The sequence below is a fragment of the Hyperoodon ampullatus genome, assembly GCF_949752795.1.
Source record: "Hyperoodon ampullatus genome assembly, chromosome: 11".
NCBI lineage: Eukaryota > Metazoa > Chordata > Mammalia > Artiodactyla > Ziphiidae > Hyperoodon > Hyperoodon ampullatus.
In genome coordinates this window covers 30,495,716-30,501,935 of record NC_136924.1, presented here as the reverse complement: position 1 = coordinate 30,501,935, position 6,220 = coordinate 30,495,716, and positions in this window count along the sequence as shown.

Below are 6,220 nucleotides of genomic sequence, written 5' to 3'. Positions count from 1 at the left end.
CCATTCCTGCTTTGCAGTTTACCCAACATCTTTACATATGGTTTTAGTCCTTAATAAATGAGGGAGGACTGACAGGCAGGGTCGACGCCCCTACTCAGCCTTGAAGCAGTTACAGAAGACTGACCGTTGCCCCTTGCTTTCCATTAGAATGTGGGAGTAAAATCTCTGAGGGGGGGATGAAACAGGAGGGGAGGGGTCAGGGCACAACCTTTAAAAGAATGACATAGCCATAGGACATGACAAAAACTTGTTAGAACCAACTAGATCCAAGATGGCGGAAGATTCAACTTCCAGTGGACCTTGAGCCTCATTATATGCTCATTGTAATACATTAGCATATGCTAAATGACATGACACCCACAGGTGTCATGACAGTTCCTAGGCCGACCATCAAAGGTCAAAAAGTGAGTGGTGGCCCAATTTCTGGAAATCTCCGCCCCTTCTCCAAAATAGTTGGAATAATCCTCCCACTCATTAGCCTATGAAATTACCCAGCCCATAAAAACTAACAACCCCATATTCCAGGGCCTCTAGCCTTTTGAGACGGACTGCATTCTGTATGTGGAAAGTGTATCTCTCTAAATAAGTTCACTTCTTATCTAAAAGGAGGGAGGGAGGATTGTGTGAGCCATTCACTGGAATTTAATGAAGTTGGCAAGATAGTTATTATCGCATCATTACAAATTAGAACAAAGCCTCAAAGATCAAGCAGCTTGGGGACCTCCCTGGTGGTGCAGTGGTTAAGAATCCGCCTGCCAATGCAGGGGACACGGGTTTGATCCCTGGTCCGGGAAGATCCCACATGCCACGGAGCAACTAAGTCCGTGTGCCACAGCTCCTGAGCCCGTGTGTCACAACTACTGAAGCCTGTGTGCCTAGAGCCCGTGCTCTGCAACAAGAGAAGCCATCACAATGAGAAGCCCACGCACCGCAACAAAGAGTAGCCCCCACTCGCTGCAACTAGAGAAGACCCAACGCAGCCAAAAATAAGTAAAACTTAAATAGTTTGCCCAAGAGCAAGCTTGCCCAAGGGCACCAACTAATGACAAAGCCAGGCATAGAGAGCCAGGTGTTTTGACTCCCAAGTTTAATGTTTTTTTTGTTTTTTTTTAAATTTCTGTTTGCACCACGCAGCATGCGAGATCTTAGTTCCCCAACCAGGGATCAAACCCACGCCCCCTGCGATGGAAATGCGGAGTCTTAACCATTGGACCGTGAGGGAATTGCCCCTGTTTTCTTGATGTCACACTGCCTCATTTAACCACTTTGTGCTGCTTTTTCTAATCAGTACAAGAACCAGCCAAGACCAGTCTGGAACTTTTAACATGGAGCACTCACAGAAATTTCTTTTAAATGGGATTAGTCTTCTTGCTTGGCCTTGTTGAGGCAGGTCAGAGATCTTGACCACCATTAAGGATTCTGTGTGAACTATGAAGGTTTTATTCTGCTTGATGAATGTGTATAAAACAGGCCTCTCCTTTTGCTTTGTGTCCTAGCCCACAAATCAGTAAATGTCAGGTAGCCCTCAAAACACAGCATCCCTAGGGACCCCAGGACCCTGTAAACATTTGCCGCACTTTAGAGTGTTAGCTTGAGAAAGACTTCTGGAGTTTGCCTCACCTCTGTTGCTACATGTTTCTTTCCCAGAATGGGAGAAAAATTTGTGTATAATCAGGCACCAAGACACTTGCCCAAGTTACTGGGGGAAGGAGACCCCTTTGCTCTCGATTCTAAATCAGTATTTTATTAATCAACAATAGTTTTATTCTTCACCGTGAGCAGAGCACTGTGCTAGATCCTAAGGAAGTTCACAAAGATTGTCAGATTCTACCTTCAAGAACTTAGAGTCTAGTTGAGAATGTGGAACAGATGTGCATACTTTTCAAACAAAAGCAACTCAAAGCAATTTAAGCATTGACTGATAAGTGTGAAGAATACGTGTTGTAGGGAAAAGACACTGAATTCCAGCCCATCGTTGTACACAGCCACGCTACTTCAGAGGGGTGTGTGTGCTCTAAGCCTCCACTTCCTCACCTCCCATGCTGTCCTTGATTCTTCTTAATCCTGGCTGTGTCCTTACAACTCCAAGGAATCTACTCACCAACGTCACCAGTGACCTTGTGGTTGCTAGTTAGATGGACCAATTTTTGTTTGTATTTGCCTTGTGTAGTATTTGGTACTATTAATCACTCTTGGAACACTCCCTTAAAACGTTTTCACTGGGGGAATTCCCTGGCAGTCCAGTGCTTAGGACTCTGCACTTCCATTGCAGGAGACACGGGTTTGATCCCTGGTCAGGGAATTAAGATCCCACAAGCCACACAGTGCAGCCAAAAAATTTAAAAATTTTTTAAAATCAAAAAAGTGTTCTCACTGGGCTACATCCTGGCCCTCTTCCCACTGTGCACATACTTCATGGCTCATTTTCAACTATTCCCATGGCTGGTGACCCCATGTTCACCTCTCCAACCACACCTGCTGGACAGCTCCACCTAAAGATCCCATAGACATCTCAAAATCAACACGTAAATTCAACTCATCATTTTTCCTTCTTTCAAGATCTGTTCCCAGTCTCAGGGAAGACACTACCACCGGCCGATCACTTAAGCCAGAAATTAGTGTCTTCTTTGATTCTCGCCTCTCTTACCTTCTTTCAAGTCTTGTCAATTCTAACGCTTGGCTATCTCTAAAATGCTTGCCTCTCTTCATTTTCAGTGCCTACATCACTTACCTGTTCAGATCCTTGTCTGCCGTCTCTGAGACTATGCATTAGCTGGTAGCCTGCCCCGCATAAATCCTCTTTTCTTCCGGTAATAGAACCCGTATGTTTCTTAGCAAACCATTCCGCCTCCATTCTCAGTTCATGTGGTTTGTTGGGTGGACTGACTCCACCCCTAGACTCACACCTGGGTACCTGCATCACTTCCTCCTCCCCAAGCCCCCAGCCCCAGGAACTGGGTGAGGAATTGGCACATGATCCAGTTAGAATAAAAGCTAACTGGGAGTTTTTTCTGTTACCCAAAAGCAAGGTGCCCTTTTTCCCCTGGTGTTGCTAAGAGGATATGATGTAGGCCTGGGCCTCTTGCTGGCTATCTTGCCATTTGAGCAAACTTGCCTGAGAAATGGAACCCACATAAAGGAAAGCAGAACTGAAAAAGCAGAAGATTTGAACTGGACTTATCCATGCCCAAAAGCAGGATACCCTTGGACTTTTCAGTTATGTGAGAGGAAAAAAGTGTACCTTTGTGCTTAGGTCAGTTTGAGTTGAATTTTCTTAGAACCATAAGATTCCTGGCTGGCACAGTGATCAGATGATGGAAGTAGGCAGGAAGAGAGGAGTCAGCTGAATCCGCAGTTTCACACCTTGACATACTGAAAGAAGGATGGCTCCCCTCTCAGAAACAGATTGCTGAGGAAAACTGATTTCAAGAGGGTCGTGAGTTTGGCATTAGACACATCGAATTTAAGGTGCTTCAGACCATGGAGGAGGCAACTGAAGATGTATTACAGGGGCTGAGAAGGGAGACTCTAAATGGATTGTTAGATTTCGGAGAAAGAGATATTTCAGGACTCAGACTCTGAGGAAATCTAGCACCAGAGCATGAGAATCCTCCCTAATAATCTTAATAGTTAACATTTATTGAGCATTTCCTATAAGCTGGAGATTGTTTTAGGATGGACATAATTGAGATAGCAAGAGGAAATAACACCCCTCCAAGCTACCCAATAATAAGGAACCTGAAAAATGGTAGATCTGAAAGACTCAATAGGCATTTCTTGAGATGGTAGTTGTGGTCCTTAAACTTGTGGAGGTCAGGGATGTTCTTTGAGAATCCAGTAAAAGCTAAGGTAGATCTCTCCCCAGAAAAATGTACAATCAATCACACAAAAGTTTGCATATAACTCATAGGGTTTACCGAGGTCATCTTTATTAAATCACAAGGATGTGTGTGCGAGAGAGAGAGAGGGATAAAGACTGGAACATCTTCTTGTGCCAAAAAATAAGGAAAAGCTCAATGAATAATGGGGACATGTAAAAGGAACCAGCTTGAAGGGGTTTCTCCACCCCCAGTCAAGTTAGAAACAATCTGAACACTCAGGAACAGTATTTATCAAAAATAATATTAATAGGTGACAACCTACTGGATGAGTCGATACTGATAAAAATAAATGAATAAATTAATTGGGAAAGTAGGGAAAGCTCTTCCTTATAGGAGAATGCCAACTAATAAATACGGAAGGACTAATGGAGATAGAGAATCAACGTTTGGCAACCACTATGGAGGTGACTGATGCACATAGGAGTTGTCAATAAACATGAAGGTGAGTTGGTGGAAGTTTGATGAACAGGATATTGGCATAATATCAGAATACCTCTCCCTCCCTCAAAGACTAATCAATTACAAAGGTGAATTTAAGGTAGAGAAACCTGGCAGATTGATCAAGGTTAACATGGCCAATGGTGGGATGACTCACATCTCCTGGTGTGAGGCAGAGAGGAACACAGCACCATCTCTGAGATGTTCCTGTCGAGAATGCATGGCCTGAATCTGGTCATGAGCAAACATTGAAAGGACCCAAGTTGAAGGTCATCCTACAGAAAGAAAGCCTATGCACTCAAAACTGTCAAGGAAATGAAAGACAGGGAGAGGTTGGCAAACTGTTCCAGACGGAAGGAGTCTGAAAAGACATGACAACTAAAGACAATGTATATTCCTGGATGGGATCCTGGACCAAAAAGGAAACACTGACATTGTTGGGACAGTTGGTGAAATTTGAATGAAATCTATAAACTGGCCAGTAGGGATATACCAACGTTGATTTCTTGATTCAGTGATTATGCAGGGTGGTGTCTTTGTGTGATATTGTGATCTATAATATAAATTTGGTCTTCAACCCTGGCTTTTGGCACAGAGCTCCTAAACCCTTGGAATTTCCTAAGTGATGAGTGATAAAGGTGCCTTGTTATTCATAACAGGCCCCTTTCAACCACATCAGAGTTTATACCAATGAGATAACTTTTGGAAAACCCCTAAGGAGGGGGGCTGGTTGCCAGGGGAGCCAACCACATGATTAGACGGTTGGAACTTTCAGCCCCAACCCTGGACCTCCAGGGAAACGTGAGAGGCTGGAGATGGACTTCAGTCACCAATGGCCAGTAATTTAATCAATCATACCTATGTAATGAAGCCTCCATAAAGACCCAAAAGGGGTTCAGAGAGCTTCCACATTGGTGAAACAGAACACATCCACGTGCCAATAGGGTAGCACACCCGAAACTCCACGAGGACAGAAGCTCCTGTGTTCAGGACCTTTCTGGACCTCTCCCTTTGTATCTTCTCATCTAGCTGTTCATTTGTACCCTTTAATATTCTTTGTAACAAACCAGTAATCTAGTAAGTAAATGGTTTCCTGGGTTATGTGAACCGCCCTAGTAAATTAATCAAACCCAAGGAAGGGGGTCATGGGAACCTCTGATTTATAGCCAGTGGGTCAGAAGCACAGGTGACAACCTGGACTTGTGACTGGCATCTGAAGTGGGGGAAGACCTGTGGACAGAGCCTCTAACCTGTGGGATATGATGCTGTCTCCAGGTACATAGTGTCAGAATTGAGTTATATTTGTAGGACAACCAGTGTCCACTGAGAATTAGAAAATTGCTTGGTGGTGTTGGAAAACACAGACCTCGACCTTGTTTGGGAGTGTGAATGAAAATTAACAGAGCTAAGACACCAGCCAAGCCCCCCGATGCTGCGCTCTGGAGCAGAGAAGGCGAGTGCCCAACACCCCGTGTGACTCAGACCCGATGCCCGGCCCTCAGGCAGCTGCACCTGACCAGGAAGCCCCTGACAGGTGGAGGAGGCTGCCCCTCAGGAGTCTCTGGGGCCCAAGGAGAGGAGCCCCCAACAGGATGCCTGACTCTCAGGTGACGCCATGACAGGATGGCTGCCCAAGCCGTGTGGCTGACAGGGTCTTAGTTCTCCGGCTGGGTGTCAGGCGTGAACCTCTGAGGTGGGAGAGCCGAGTTCAGGATATTGAACCACCACAGACCTCCTGCCCCCACGTAACATCAATCAGCGAGAGCTCTCCCAGAGATCTCCATCTCAACTCTAAGACCCAACTCCACTCAACAAACAGCAAGCTCCAGTGCTGGACACCCCTTGCCAAACAGCTAGCAGGACAGGAACAAAACCCCACCCATTAGCAGAGAGGCTGCCTA